Source organism: Bubalus bubalis, chromosome 8, assembly GCF_019923935.1.
Source record: "Bubalus bubalis isolate 160015118507 breed Murrah chromosome 8, NDDB_SH_1, whole genome shotgun sequence".
NCBI classification, from domain to species: domain Eukaryota; kingdom Metazoa; phylum Chordata; class Mammalia; order Artiodactyla; family Bovidae; genus Bubalus; species Bubalus bubalis.
Window position 1 is genome coordinate 84,578,367 of NC_059164.1, and position 16,974 is coordinate 84,595,340.

General features: G+C 36.8%; 1 protein-coding gene across 1 annotated transcript in view; it reads left to right on the forward strand.

Annotated features, from left to right (window-relative positions):
* KCND2 (potassium voltage-gated channel subfamily D member 2) overlaps positions 1–16,974 on the forward strand; it is a 552,914-nt gene that overhangs the window by 370,481 nt on the left and 165,459 nt on the right. The window lies entirely within an intron of this gene.

The window sequence follows — 16,974 nt, forward strand, 5'->3', positions numbered from 1 at the left end:
GTTCCAAAAATATGAAGGATCAATATGCATATTAGCAGTAGGAAGTTTTATGTTAATGGAGACACTAACATTTTATGTTAGCAAAAATTACACAAATGCTGTGTTGTAGATCCTGTCATGCAAGTTTTTCAGGTAAAGAAAGGCACAGAAAGGGTCAAAATCTCCATCAAGTCCAACCCACCAATCACATGTGTCAAAACCCTATTTTGAACTCAGTGTGTTTGACTTCAAAGCCTATGTTCTTTGGAGGTAAATATTATTAGGACTCTGGATGAGGATTGAAACTGCAAATAATGCTACCAAATAAATATTTACTGCATCACACTATGTTTGCTATGTGTTAGTTCCTGTGTAATCGCTACCTAATCAAAACCCGGTTAGATTTTATGTCTACCGTAAAGAATTCTACAGTCTCCAGAGAAGGATAAAATGATGCTCATGTGACTAACCTACATGTTGTTAAGCCCTGAGAAGGAAGTAAATAATCAGAGTTTACATATATTTAGAAATTCTGCATGCCAAGCACTGTACTGACCACTCTATGACAACCTCATAGGAAATTCAGAAAACTGAGATTGAGAGACAGGAAGTAATTTATCCAAGACTGAAGTTCAAACTTAGTCTATTTCTGGTCCTCTTGCCCTTAACTATTGTATTTCTTCCCAGGTTAGAAAGTAAAGAGAGACTGAAAGAAGGGAGATCAGTTAGGTTACTGCAATAATCCACATGAAAGATGATGAAGACCTGAACTAGAATGGCAGCAGTGGAATTGGAAAGGAATTAGGTGAGAGACACTTGAGAGAGGAGAATGAGAGCCCTCGATGCCTAATTGGATGTGGACGAGGCAGTGAGAGGTATTGATAAGAGACAGGGAGGAGTCACAGATCAAGGGCTTTAGACCAAATGAAGAGAGGAATGGTATGTCCTTAACAAAAATAGAAAATAAAGGATCGAGAGAGGTTTGGAGGGAGGAGAAATGGGTTTAACTTTTAAAAACTTTTTTGGAATGATTCCTTAAGTTCTGTAGTGCTTCACAGTTTTTAAAAGTTTCACACACATAATTTCATATAATCCCATAATAACCTTTTTTTCCCCCTAATCCTTCACCCCTGTATTGCCCTTCCTCCCTTCCTTCTCCCCACAGGTAACCACTCGTTTGTCCTCTACATCTGTTAATCTGCTTTTTCATTTTCTTCACTAGTGTGTTGTATGTATTCAACTCCACACACAAGTGATATATAGTATCTGTCTTTCTCTGGATTTAACTTTTGACATGTTTAGTTCAATTAAAAAATGTGTCCTAGATGCAATGATTTCTAATCTTTTAAGACACAGAAATAAAAATGTCCACAAATATAGATTGAGCAGGAAAGTCTGCTGTTAAAGATCTGCTATCTATCCTATTTGCAGGGAAGGAATGGAGATGCAGATATGGACAAAGGACTTGTAGACACAGTGGGGGAGGGAAAGAGTGGGACGGATGGAGAAAGTAGCATCTACATATATACACCACCATGTATAAAATAGATAGCTGGTGAGAAGTTGCTATATAACACAGGGAGGACAGCCTGGCTCTCTGTGATGACCTAAATAAGTGGGATGGGGGAAAGGGAGGTATACCCAAGAGGGAGGTGATGTATGTATAATTATGACTGATTTGCAATGTTGTATGGCAGAAACCAGCACAGCATTGTAAAGCAATTTTCCTCCAATTAAAAAGATGCTATCTATCACATATGGAAGGGCACACATATTGTTTAGCTTCCTTTAATGAAACTCCATCACCAAATAAAGGGTATTCCTCATTAGCGTCTTACACTTCTGGGAGGTACAGCACTTCCTGGATCTTAACAGTCTCTGCAAGTCTCATTCATGATGACTGACAAGAACCTCAGTTCAGTTCAGTCGTTCAGTTGTGTCCAACTCTTTGTGACCCCATGGATGGAGCATGCCAGGCTTTCCTGTCCATCACCAACTCCTGGAGCTTGCTCAGACTTATGTCCATCAAGTCGGTGATGCCATTCAACCATCTCATCTTCTGTCATCCCCTTCTCCTCCTGCCTTCAATCTTTTTCAGCATCAGGGTCTTTTCCAGGAAGTTGGTTCTTTGCATCAGGTGGCCAAAGGATTGGAGTTTCAGCATCAGTCCTTCCTGGGGACTACCTTTTGGGAAAGTGAAATAAACTAAAACATTTCCACCCTGAAGGTCCTGGGAGAGTATCCCCACACTTAACCATTGTTTTTATTTTAAATTCTCAGGCTAAAGATTATTTGGGAACTATAAATAATTTTCAGTTTGATGAAGTTGAGCTGGTCAGTCTAGTTTCATGAGTTACTGTGTTCTTCCTAGAAGACAGCCTGTACTAAACTGCTAGAAGCTATAATTTAGGTATAGAACATCATCCTCTGTCCCTCAGGGACTCTTCTTTCAGTCAAGAGGACCATCTGGGTTTGGTATTGTAGATTTGTTCGCAGATACTAAAAACTGCCTCCCCAAAAGCATTTGGCCTCCTGGGAACAACATTTTTTCTCCAGAGAGAGTGCTTCAACCCCAAACCATTGGTACTTCTGGTTTTGCAGTAAAAGGTTTTATTTATATTTCTTTTTTCTTCATAACTATCTAAATGAAGTAGTTTTGTTGAGGGGAGAAAAAAAGGTTAGTCTTTCCTTTATGACTTAAATTTTAATATGATTGAATTTTGTGTAAATACTCAGGAACATTGATGGAAATACTTATTAACTCTAACCCTAAAACATATCAGTAGTTCCTTTTATTACTGAATAGTTATCTTTGTGCTCAACAAGTTTAATACATTTATGTGATAGCTCCATATTTATTGTTAAATTACCATTTCATACAGGGAAGACACATGGATTATGTAGTTTTTTTATATGGGATTGCTAAGTTATTTGGTAGTTATATGTTTAAGAATCTGACAAACTTTTTTCCAAAATTTGTCATGCTGACAAACCATGGATGAGTGTTTCAGTTGCTTCACTCCCTGTCAGTACTTGATATTGTCAGGTTTCTTTCACATGGGTGGGGAGAAAGTGGGGGTTATTTTCATCTTAATTTTATTTTCACATTAGTCAAATAGTTGTTCAGAACTTTTGCTCATTTTTTACAGTTGGGTTGGGTGTTTTCTAATTATTGAGAATTGAGAGTTCTCTGTATGTTCTGGATAAAATTCTTCTATAGTGTTATTTTCCTGCAAATATTTTCTCCAAGGCTCTTGATTACCTCTTTCCTTTCTTACATGTCTTTTACAGAGAAGAGCTTTTAATTTTTATGAACACCAACGTATGTGTTTTTATTCCATTTATGATCATGCTTTTAGTGTCAAAGTAATGATATTATTCATTTACCCAAGGTTATGAAGGTTTTTTTTCCCTTTGTTTTGTTTTACATATTTTGTTGTTTTATGTTTTAAATTTTAGGTCTCTGACCCATTTGAGTTAATTTTTTATATGGCATGAGGTACAGATCAAGGATAATTTTCTTTTAATCTGGGTGTCATTGTTCCAGCAGTTTGTTCCATTTATTTTTCCATTAAATTGCCTTTGATTCACCATAAAAGATAAATTGTCAATATATGTGTGAGTCTATTTCTAAATTCACTATTTGGTTTTATTGATATATTTGTCTATCCTTTTGCAAATACTACACAGCCTTGATTACTGTAGCTTCATAGTAGGTCTTAAAATCAGATAGTGAGTCCCCTAAAGTTGCTTTTCTTCTTCAAAATTATTTTGACTATTCTAGATTCTTTGCATATCCACATAAATTTTGGAATACACTTATACCTTTCCATAAAAATATTCTGCAGAAATGTTACCAGGATTACACTGAATCTCCAGACAAGTTCTGAGAAGTACTGACATTTTAACAATATTGCATCTTCCTCAGTGTATTTCCCCACTTACTTAGGTCTTGATTTCTTTCATCAATGTTTTTTGGTCATTAGCATTCAAATCTTTCACATTAAGTGAAATTTGCAATTATATACTTCATGCTTTTTAAATAAATGGTGCTTTCTTTCAATTTCCAGTTGCTAGTATATAGAAATGAAATTAATTTTTGTATGTTGACTTTGCATCTGACCACACTACCGAACTCACATATCAGTTCTAGTAGGTTTTATGAAGATTAATTGATATCTATATAGATAATCCTAACCCTGTTAATAGAAATTTTATCTCTTTGTCTCTGATCTGTGTGCCATTTTTGCTTGCTTCATTCACTGGCCTTCTACAAAATGATGAACTGGAATGATAGGAACAGACATTTTTACCCTGTTTTTGATTATAATGGAAAAGCATGCTGCTGCTGCTGCTAAGTCGCTTCAGTCGTGTCCGACTCTGTGCGACCCCACAGACGGCAGCCCATAAAGCTCCTCTGTCCATGGGATTCTCCAGGCAAGAACACTGGAGTGGGTTGTCATTTCCTTTTCCAATGTATGAAAGTGAAAAGTGAAAGTGAAGTCGCTCAGTCCTTAGAGATCCCGTGGACTGCAGCCTACCAGGCTCCTCTGTCCATAGGATTTTCCAAGCAAGAGTACTGGAGTGGGTTGCCATTGCCTTCTCCAGAAAAGCATATAGCCTTTCCCAATTAAATATGGTGTTTCACCTATATTTTCAGTAGATGCCTTTTCCTAGGTTGAGAAAATTATCTTCTATTTATACATTGAATGTGAATGTGAAGTCGCTCAGTCGTGTCCGCCTCTTTTCGACCCCATGGACACCAGGCTCCTCTGTCCGTGGGATTTTCTAGGCAAGAGTACTGGAGTGGGTTGCCATTTCCTTCTCCAGGGAATCTTCCCAACCCAGGGATCGAACCCGGTTTTCCCGCATTGTAGACAGACGCTTTACCATCTGAGCCACCAGGGAATTTATACATTAAGAATTTTTATTATGGAATGATGTGAATTGTGTCAGCTTTTTTTCCTGCATCCATTGAGATTATCATATGGTTTTCATTTTTCTTCTTTAGTGTATTAATACTGTGCTTCTTCACTTAAAGAACTTTGTAAGGGTCCACACTGGATAATCACAAGATGAAAGCATTATGTCAGAGGATGGAGTTTCTTTCCTGAAGTCTACACAGTGCATATTTATGAGGTTAAATCAGACTTCAAACATTCAATACCACTTCACCCTTCTGTGTACGCTGAACAGATAGATACTGAAAAGCCTTCGGTCTCATTAAATCCTAAAGAAATTATCCAAATATTAATTTTTAATAATTCAGTTCTCTTTTAAGTTAAAGTTTAGAGTATCTAAAATTATTATTCTGGCTAAGATTAACAGAATTAAATGTAATTCTATTAACTCAGAGGTTTATTGGATGTGTAACATATTCAAATTTATCTCATTGGAGTGAGTTCTATTGAAACCTTCTATTAACAGAGAATAGATATTTAAGAATGTCAGCATTTCCAAATGGATCTCAAACTTCATTAGCTTTTAATTTCAGATAATCTACTAACTGTTCATTCAAAAGAAAACTAGCAGACTGTGCAAGTAAATTGTAAATTGAATTTTCAAAATAGAGGGGACTAACAATGACGTGTCTAATTACCAGATGAGCATCATTGCTTATATTAAGACATCATCTGCCATTACTTATTAGAGATTTGGGAAAATTGATTATAAATTTCCTTTATTTCTAATTCTAAGTAACTTTATATATGATTTTCAAGTTTAGCATAATATGCAGAAATTGAAAATATCTTAATGTGGCTCATGAATTATTTCAATGAAAGCTTGTTAAATTGAACAGTTAGATAAATCAATGAATCATGTATCATTTTACTGAAAAATGTAAATATTCCATTATGAATAATTCCATAATCTCTGTCCAATTTTAGTTTTAAATTTTTGTATTAGTATATTTTTATTGAGTCACCCTTTATCTGGTAAATCAGATACATTTTTTTAGTACTACGTAGTCAATCAGTAAGTACTTAGATTTTTTTCCCTATGCAAATTCTTCTGCTAGGTGCTACAAATGCAAAGATAAATGAAGCCTAGCATGTGCCTTCTTGGAATGAATATATGTGCTATTCTACTGAGTAAATCAGATTCATAAATAATAGTTAAAATATTATAAATACTTTCAGAGTAGGGAATGCATTATATTTATGCATGCATGTAGCTATTGTGCTAAAACACTGTGTGTTGCATTGCATGCACTCACAGGCCTGATGCTGCAATAGTAGGACTCTGAAAAAATATGGAGGCAACACAGAGGCTCTAGGGACCAATTCCTCTCTAAACAACAAAAAATAATCTGTTTAGAGGAGATGATATTTGAACCGAATCCCATGAGTGGGAGAAAGAAAGTCAAACAGTAGAATGGCATAAGCAAAGGTCTCTTCATGCTAGTAAAGTAGTGTCCAAGACTCAGCTGACTCTACCACGGAAGACAGTGGTTGCAGAAACTGGCTTTTAACAAGAGCTAGCTTGTAGACAGGGAATGGAGATTTAGTCTTTTGCTTCAGTTCAGTTCAGTCGCTCAGTTGTGTCCAACTCTTTACGACACCATGAGTCACAGCACGCCAGGCCTCCCTGTCCATCACCAACTCCCGGAGTTGACCCAGACTCACGTCCATCAAGTCAGTGGTGCCATCCAGCCATCTCATCCTCTGTCGTCCCCTTCTCCTCCTGCCCCCAATCCGTCCCAGCATCAGAGTCTTTTCCATTGAGTCAACTCTTCGCATGAGGTGACCAAAGTACTGGAGTTTCAGCTTTAGCATCAGTCCTTCCAAAGAAATCCCAGGGCTGATCTCCTTCAGAATGGACTGGCTGGATCTCTTTGCAGTCCAAGGGACTCTCAAGAGTCTTCTCCAACACCACAGTTCAAAGGCATCAATTCTTCAGCACTCAGCCTTCTTCACAGTCCAACTCTCACATCCATACATGACCACTGGAAAAATCATAGCCTTGACTAGACGAACCTTTGTTGGCAAAGTAATGTCTCTGCTTTTGAATATGCTATCTAGGTTGGTCATAACTTTCCTTCCAAGGAGTAAGCGTCTTTTTATTTCATGGCTGCAGTCACCATCTGCAGTGATTTTGGAGCCCAGAAAAATAAAGTCTGACACTGTTTCCACTGTTTCCCCATCTATTTCCCATGAAGTGATGGGACCAGATGCCATGATCTTCGTTTTCTAAATGTTGAGCTTTAAGCCAACTTTTTCACTCCCCACTTTCACTTTCATCAAGAGGCTTTTGAGTTCCTCTTCACTTTCTGCCATAAGGGTGGTGTCATCTGCATATCTGAGGTTATTGATATTTCTCCCAGCAATCTTGATTCCAGCTTGTGTTTCTTCCAGTCCAGCGTTTCTCATGATGTACTCTGCATATAAGTTAAATAAGCAGGGTGACAATATACAGCCTTGACGAACTCCTTTTCCTATTTGGAACCAGTCTGTTGTTCCATGTCCATTTCTAACTGTTGCTTCCTGACCTGCATACAAATTTCTCAAGAGGCAGATCAGGTGGTCTGGTATTCCCATCTCTTTCAGAATTTTCCACAGTTGATTGTGATCCACACAATCAAAGGCTTTGGCATAGTCAATAAAGCAGAAATAGATGTTTTTCTGGAACTCTCTTGCTTTTTCCATGATCCAGCGGATGTTGGCAATTTGATCTCTGGTTCCTCTGCCTTTTCGAAAACCAGCTTGAACATCAGGAAGTTCATGGTTCACATATTGCTGAAGCCTGGCTTGGAGAATTTTGAGCATTACTTTACTAGCGTGTGAGATGAGTGCAATTGTGCGGTAGTTTGAGCATTCTTTGGCATTGCCTTTCTTTGGGATTGGAATGAAAACTGACCTTTTCCAGTCCTGTGGCCACTGCTGAGTTTTCCAAATTTGCTGGCATATTGAGTGCAGCACTTTCACAGCATCATCTTTCAGGATTTGGAATAGCTCAACTGGAATTCCATCACCTCCACTAGCTTTGTTCGTAGTGATACTTTCTAAGGCCCACTTGACTTCACATTCCAGGATGTCTGGCTCTAGGTGAGTGATCACACCATCATGATTATCTGGGTCATGAAGATCTTTTTTGTACAGTTCTTCTGTGTATTCTTGCCATCTCTTCTTAATATCTTCTGCTTCTGTTAGGTCCATACCATTTCTGTCCTTTATCGAGCCCATCTTTGTATGAAATGTTCCCTTGGTATCTCTAATTTTCTTGAAGAGATCTCTAGTCTTTCCCATTCTGTTGTTTTCCTCTATTTCTTCGCATTGATCGCTGAGGAAGGCTTTCTTATCTCTTCTTGCTATTCTTTGGAACTCTGCATTCAGATGCTTTTATCTTTCCTTTGTTCCTTTGCTTTTCACTTCTCTTCTTTTCACAGCTATTTGTAAGGCCTCCCCAGACAGGCATTTTGCTTTTTTGCATTTCTTTTCCACGGGGATGGTCTTGATCCCTGTCTCCTGTACAATGTCACGAACCTCATTCCATAGTTCATCAGGCACTCTATCTATCAGATCTAGGCCCTTAAATCTATTTCTCACTTCCACTGTATAATCATAAGTCTTTTTGCTTAGGATCCACTTCTCTGCAGGAAATGCAAATGGCAGCTAAAGAAATCTAACTATATATTAAGTTGTATATTATAGGACATATAAAGTTAGCAATGAAGTGTTGTTTATTAAAACAGATTCTTAGCACTGCAAAGTCACCCTGATCCATCCTTTCAGCCTCCTTCTCTCAAAAAGCCCCTGTAATAGACCACTACTAAAAACGTTAAAACTTCTCACCAACAGTGAACCACAGTATCCCTTGGAACACATAACCCCTTCTCACTTAGCTAATTTACAGGTTCACCTCTTCACATGTAAGGCCAGTATAGAAATCCATTTGGTGATTTTTGCAATTTGATCACCTTGAAGAAGTAAATAAGGAAATTTTCCAATATAAAACTGTCTAGTGAAGATAAGAGCATATAATTTAGGACACTCAGCAGCAGACAGTGTTAGTTATTGCTGTTCCCTGTGCACTGAACAAAGGCTGCAGAGCTCTGTTCCTACTGACAGAATTATGGCCTCCACTTCAAGCTTTTTGTGGTACAGATGTAAATAATGAAGTCATATAAACAACAATAAGGGAAAATTTCAACTTCCTCTACATTTTTAAAATTTCCTCACTGTAGAGAATTCATGGATGTTAAATGGCTTATCATGGAAAAAGATTCAACCTCAGTGATTCTCTAAATGGATCGAAATTCCTGGTGTTGGAATGCATCTGTCCACTCTTTTTTCCTTCAAATATACCACTAAGCTTTCATGCACATTTCTCTTGTTTGTTTTCTTCTTGGTCCTCCCACTTCAGCTGCATGTAATCTATCCAATATGCCCGGACCCCATGACCCAACCTCAACATTAGGAAGTTATGGAGATGCTGAGCAGAGAAAAGAATTGCAGGTAACATAGAGGAGGGTGCCCCTCTTAAACTACAGTAATGGAACTTGAATTCTTTTCCAGTCTTTGAACTGTTTTATTATGTGATAGATTATGAATTTCAAACCTAAAACTCTCAGGGGATATGTGAAGAGAATCCCCTTTAGAAATTTGTCCTGCCCCCCAAAACAACCATCTCCAATCTTCTGAGGAAGGAATGTCCAAAATTCAGAAAGACGTCCATGAGAATGTAACATAGCTCATCATTTTCTTCTCCAGTTGTTTCTATGGAAACAGTTCAGAGGAATTCTTGAAATAAAGTAGAGCAGATCAAAATAAAGACTCAGATTCTTAAACAGTTTGTGTGAGTATTACTCTAGAAAGCTATTAAAATGCTCCCTTCCACCCCTGAGAGAAAGATGAGCAGAAACTCAACACAAATTATGTGAGGCATTCAATTATTATTAACCTCAAAGAAGTATTTAATAGAGCAAAACAATTCCTGGAAAAAATTATGTAGTCTACATATAAGTTTGATGTAATAGAGAGAACATTCCCTACACATGGAACTAGAAGACATACACTTTCCCACTCATTGACATATGACCTGTTTGATTTTGTGTAAATTCTTTGAATCACCATCTCTTCATTTGTAAAATTAGAGCATAATAGAGTATGGATTTACTATTTAATGGATTCGTATGAAGTTCAAATATAATAGCAAATGTGGAAACACCATTTATAGCTCCTCAACTCAGAAGGAGCCTGTGATACGTGTTCCTTTTTAAAAAATTTTTGGCCTATGGCACATGTGACCTTAGTTCCCCAACCAGGGATCAAACCGGCACCCCCTTCATTAGAAAACAGAATCTTAACCACTGGACCACCAAGAAAGTCCTGGGTGTTCCTTCTAAGAACAACTTCTCAAATATCCAAGTGGACTGCTCATGTGTCAAACCACAGACCAGAAGATTCCCAGGAATCAGGTTGTCTTCTTTTCTGAGGGTGAATGTGATTCTGAGTTCATTAACATACTCTGAGTACACAGTTAAGGTTTTGGGCTGGTGTCCAGTCCTGCATTTGATATATCTTATCTGTTTTGCAGGACTGTGATAAGTGGCACAATACTATAGAAAAAGCAGGTGGTCATTACTGAGACAAGCATAGGTCCACTCATGACCCCACACCTATTAACCCTCTGTGGCTTTCACCTCCTATTCTTTTTGGGTAGAGCCAGACATCATATCCTGACTTTCTCCAGACCCACCACAAATCCCAGTGTTCAAAGTTTCTCTGTTCCTTGTCCTGTGAAAACTTATTTGCAAAATGTTCATCATAGTGAATTTTATCTCTGGTGGCAAAGTTGGAGTTGCAGATTCACCTGCCTGTAATAAGAAATACAATGAATCTTAAGATTTAAGAACTTTTAAAAAAAAATTAGTGGGAGGTGGTATATTATATGGGCTTTGTAATTAAGTAAGCCTGAATTCAGGACCCCATCTTATTTTTTTACCCATTTATCCTGAATCTTAATAAACCTCAGTTTCCATAGCTATAAAATGGGAGTGATCCCTTGAGCCATACCTAACAGGATCATGTAGTTAAATGCAATTTAAAAATGGGCAGTGTAAGACCTGATGCATTTAATGAATGCTAAAATGCCAACAATTACTATTATTCTGTATTATGTACTATTATTCTGTTAGTGATTGCTGTTATTCTTATTAAGTGAGCCTTGACAAGGATGGTTTACATTTTCTGTCTTTTTAGTTTGGCATTTTTAAACTAAGGTAGTACTCTCTTCTTTCAGAGGATCCAATTTAGATTCAGTGTTCTCCCTGGCAATTAAAATAGAAGCAGGTGCTCCTTGCATTCTCTTGTCTGGAATATGCAAAAGTTTGATTTATTTTTATTTAGATAATTATGCTTTAATCATTGTGGAAAACAGACTGCATACTTTTCAATACTGTATTAAGTACAGAATGTAACAGAAAGAATATCTTTTATGGTGCATCATTTTTCATCTAACAATTATAAAAAGAATGACATTGATAAATGTGACCTCTTAATCATTCCAGCGTACCTTTGACATAGGTAGAACATTACTACTTATCATACATATAAGAAAATTATTGTGCAGATTATTCCTACTCTACCCATTTGAAATTTACTCCTCTCCTGAATTTCAGGCAATTTTTGAAATGGCATCAATGCAAATTTTGGTTCTGTTTTTTATTATTACAATCATCGATCTCTCCACATTGATACATATAGGTGTACATCAGTGGTCTTCAGCAGGGCAACTTTGACTTCTGAGTGACAGTTGTCAATGGCTGAAACAGTTGCACAACCATCATCTAATTCCAGAACATCTTTTTCATCACAAAGGAAACTATACCCATTAATCGTCACTAAGGCCCTCTCTCAAATCCCTGGCAACCTCTACTCTATTTTATTTTGTCCCTATGAATTTGCCTCTTCTGGATATTTCATGTAAATGGGGTCATACCATGTGTGGCCTTTTGTATCTAGTATCTCTCACCTAATGTAATGTTTTCAAGATTTATCCATGTTGCAGCATATATTGGTACATCATTCAGTTTTATGGCTGAATAATATTTCATTATATAGTTATACCACATTTTGTTTATCCATTCATCAATTGAGAGACATTTGGCTTGTTTCCACTTTTTGGATTTTATGATTAATTCTAGTATTAACATTCATATACAGGATTTTCTGTGGGTGTATCTCTTCTGTTCTCCTGGGTATATAATTAAGAGTGGAATTGATGTGTCATATAGTAACTCAATGTCAGAATTTGGAGACACTGCCAAAGTGTTTTTCAAACTGTCTGCAACATTTTACATTTCTCCCAGTAAGTATAAGGGTTCCAACTCCACAAACTCCACCAAGACATTATTTATCATTTTTTAGAGCCATTATACTAGCTGTGAAGTGATGTTGATTTTAATTTTCTTTATGGTTAATGATGTTAAGCATCTTTTCCTGTGCTTATTGGCCATTTATTTATCTTCTTTGGAAAAATGACTATTCAAATCATTTGCCTATTTTTAATTGAGGTTTCTTTTTGTCTTTACATTATTGCATTGTGAGCATTATTTACATATTTTATATACAAGTTCCTTATCAGATATATGATTTGCAAATATTTTCTTCCATTCCATAGACTCTCTTTTCACTTCCTTGATAGGGTCTTTTGAAGTGCAAACTTTTTAATTTTGATGAATCCTATTTATCTATTTTTTTCTTTTGTTGTCTATGATTTTGGTGTTATATCTAAGAAACCACAGCTTGATCAAAGATTGTAAAGTTTTTCTCCTATATTTTCTTCAGTGAGTTGTAATGTTTTAACTCATCTATTTAGATATTTGATCTACATTAATTTTTTTATATAATGAGCATAAAAATCCAGCTTCATTCTTCATCTGCACATGGATATACAGCCGTCCCGCTACTCACTGAAAAGATCATAATTTCCCAGTTGAATTGACATGGCATTCTTGTGGAAAAATCAATTGACTATAAATATGAGAGTTTATTTCTGGACTTTTAATTCTGTTCCATTGATCTGCATCTATCTTTATGCCTGTAGCTCACTGTCTTCATAACTGTAGATTTGTAGTAAGCTTGAAAATCATAAAGTGTGAGTCTTAAAATTTGTTCTTCATTTTCAAGATTGTTTTGATTATCTTAGGTCTCTTGCATTTCTATATGAATCTTAAAACAGATTGTCAATTTCTACAAAGCAGCCTGCTGGGATTCTGATAGGGATTGTGTTGAATCTGTAGATTAATTTGGAGAATTTTGCCATTTTAGCCATGAAAACACAGGATGTCTTTCCATTCACTAGGCGTTTAATTTCTTTCTATGAAATTTTGGAATTTTCAGTGTATAAGCCTTACGCTTCTTTTGTTAGATCTATTCCTAAATACTTTATTCTTTTTGAAGCCTCTTATAAATGAAATTGTTTTCCTAATTTTGTATTTGGTTTGTTTATTGCTAGTGTATAGAAATACAATTGACTTTCACATATTAATTTTATTTCCTTCAGTCATCAGAACTCATTTTTTGGCTCTTTGTTTCTGTGTGTGTCGATGTATGCATGCCTGTGTGTATTCCTTAGGGTTTTCTATATACAGGATCATGTCATCTGCAAACAGAGATAGATTCACTTCTTCCTTTCCAATTTAGATATCATTTATTTTTTTTTCTTATTTAATTTTCCTGATTATAAACTCCAGTAAATGTCTTTTTCTTGATCTTGGGGAGAAGCATTCAGTATTTCACCGTTAAAAACAATGTTGCTGTGCTGCTGCTAAGTCGCTTGAGTCGTGCCCGACTCTGTGCGACCCCAGAGACGGCAGCCCACCAGGCTCCCCCGTCCCTGGGATTCCCCAGGCAAGAACACTGGAGTGGGTTGCTATTTCCTTCTCCAGCGCATGAAAGTGAAAAGTGAAAGTGAAGTCGCTCGATCATGTCCGACTCTCTGCGACCCCATGGGCTGCAGCCTACCAGCCTCCTCCGTCCTTGGGATTTTCCAGGCAAGAGTACTGGAGTGGGGTGCCATTGCCTTCTCCGAAGACAATGTTAGCTGTAGATTTTTCATAAATCCCCATTATTAGGTTGAACAAGTTCCCTGCTATTCCTAGTTGGAGACATATTTTTATCATGAAAGAATGTTGGACTTTGTCACATAGTTTTCCCCCTCTATTGAGACAATCATGTGTTCTGCTCCTTTAGTTATTGATGTTTTGTATTACAGTGATTAATTTTCAAATGTGAAACTAACCATGCATTCTTGTCAAACTGCTTGCTTTCACTGTAATTATAGGGCTAATGGTTTTAAAGGCTCCTATGAAGCTGGGAAGAACAGACTGGAAATATGTGAATTTAAAACATGTACAGCTCACCTATGGAGAGTCAGCCTTTCTTTTCTTAGAATAAATGCTTTCTAGATTGTTACAAGCCTTTGGTTATTTTCCAGACTTTTGTAAAAGTCTGTTTTGACAACTTTTGTCAGCATTGTCGTTGTTCTTATAAAGGTAAGTTTTCAGAGGTTCTACCTTATCATTCCCACTTCCATCACTCCATTAATGCAATCTTTTTCAGAAAAGTTTTTTCTTCCAGTTTTATTGAGACATTAATGTAATCTTAAGGATAGCATTGAATATTTCTGAATATTCCATTTAAAATATCTGTAGGGTAAGACACCTACAGACTCTCAATTTTATTTTCTGGTTCTATCTACTCTCTCATAAACCACGTTATTACTTATCTCTGTTAGTCCCTTTATCCCAGGTAAACATTCATCCATTATATTCATTCTTTCATTATTTATTCAGTAAATTCTATGCTTAAGGCACTGTGATAGACTGTTTAGTGTATACAGGATTATTCTCAGTGTGATAAATAAGACGTGTGTAACTAAAATATAAGTCAAACATGATAAATGTTTTAAAGGGATACAGGTAATGGGATTTAAAATAAGGGTTAAAAGATACTGCTCTCACCTTGGAGAATAAATAGGAGTGGTTCCGCAGAGGCTGTGCTGCTTGTTTTGGACAGTGTGTGAGTAGAGGTGAAATGTGCAAGATGGGGATGATTTCAGACAAAGGAAGCAGTAGAAACAATGGCATGGACTTTAAGAAAACACTAGTCCAAGCCAGGAAAACGAAAATAGGTCTTCTTGAGTGTTGCTTAGAGTCTGAAAGAAAGTAGTGACAATTAAGGTTAAAGAAAGATTAAGCCTAGACTAACTAAGCAGTGCATTTAATCAGTCTAAGGAATGTGGATTCTTTTTTCTGTAGGAGGCATAGTGCTGTTAAAGATTACCTGATTAGATCTGTACTCCAAAAAACTCATTATTTATACATCTGTAATAATTGAGAAATTTAATTGAAGGATATACTATGATCAAATATAATTTAGCATCAAGATAAAAGCAGTATAAAAAGATGGAAATTATTTTTAAAAATCTAATGTATGGATGTGAGAGTTGGACTGTGAAGAAAGCTGAGCACCGAAGAATTGATGCTTTTGAACTGTGGTGTTGGAGAAGACTCTTGAGAGTCCCTTGGACTGCAAGGAGATCCAACCAGTCCATTCTAAAGGAGATCAGCCCTGGGATTTCTTTGGAAGGAATGATGCTCAAGCTGAAACTCCAGTACTTTGGCCACCTCATGAGAAGAGTTGACTCATTGGAAAAGACTCTGATGCTGGGACGGATTGGGGGCAGGAGGAGAAGGGGACGACAGAGGATGAGATGGCTGGATGGCATCACTGACTCTATGGACGTGAGTTTGAGTGAACTCCAGGAGTTGGTGATGGACAGGGAGGCCTGGCGTGCTGCAATTCATGGGGTCGCAAAGAGTCAGACATGACTGAGTGACTGAACTGAACTGAACTGAAAATAGCATAGAATGCAAGATAAAGAGAGGATGGAGACACCAGCTTCCTGATTATTTTGTAACTTACTTGTTTTAGATCTGTTTGCTTTATAGAGGTTCTTAGAACCAGTAATCTTTCATTACATGTATAAGCACAACTAAAAGTCCAAGAAACAGGATACCACATACAAATAACATTATCCAGGCATTCCTTCCATTTGCAAGTATATGGAAAGGTTTTTAATGGTGTTGCCACATTTTCTATTCACAGGACACTTTTAGTTTTTCCAGCCTAATTTATGGTACCTCTGATCCCAGCACAATAGATTATTTGCTGATCATCTTTTGTTTGCCAGAGTCCAAAACTGAGCTCCAGTATAGTCTTCAAAGTCCCATTTTAAATTTTCTTCTGTCATTTCACTTCTGCTGGTTGGGCTTCCAGCAATTTTCCATTCTTTACTCCCAGCCCTTCAGAGTTAGATGGTTTCTAGTAGTTTATTCAATCAGCTACATCATCAGGAAGACTAGTAGTCTTTTAACAGTTAATGTCAAGTATTACCAGCAACTCCTCCACATGCCTAAGTTGAAAAATTTTTTCACTGTTTGATCTAGTAGCTGATACCATCAATATTGCAGACTTCTAAAGGCTTTGTCAGCTTTTATGATTAAATTCCTTTGTAAAAACAACAAAAACAAGTAAGTGACTAATTATATAGTGTGCCCTCTGACAAGTTACCTGTACACAGACTAGTTGTCTATTTCAAAAAGAAAATTTTACTCTTTATTGAAACTTTCCCTACATATGCTCAGGTATGACCTTGGTTTTCAGCAGGTTTTAATCATCTCAAAACACTATGCTGGTCATGCAAAGAGATTCATAATATTCCAAATACTTTTCTTACTCAGTTAAGATTGCAGTAGTACAAAAGCTACTGAATCACTGTCTTAAGGACTTTGATAACATCCATAGAATATTAAGTTGAGGGAAACATATTCTATAATAAAGCTTCCATTTCCCTCATGATGTTTTAGAGCATATTAGATTGACTGAAATTGCTAGCCAACATTTTTCACTTTCATTGATGAGAAGGAGAGGGTTATACAGCACTCAGTCAACCCTGACATAACTGTGCACACGATTTGGAGTAGCTTTG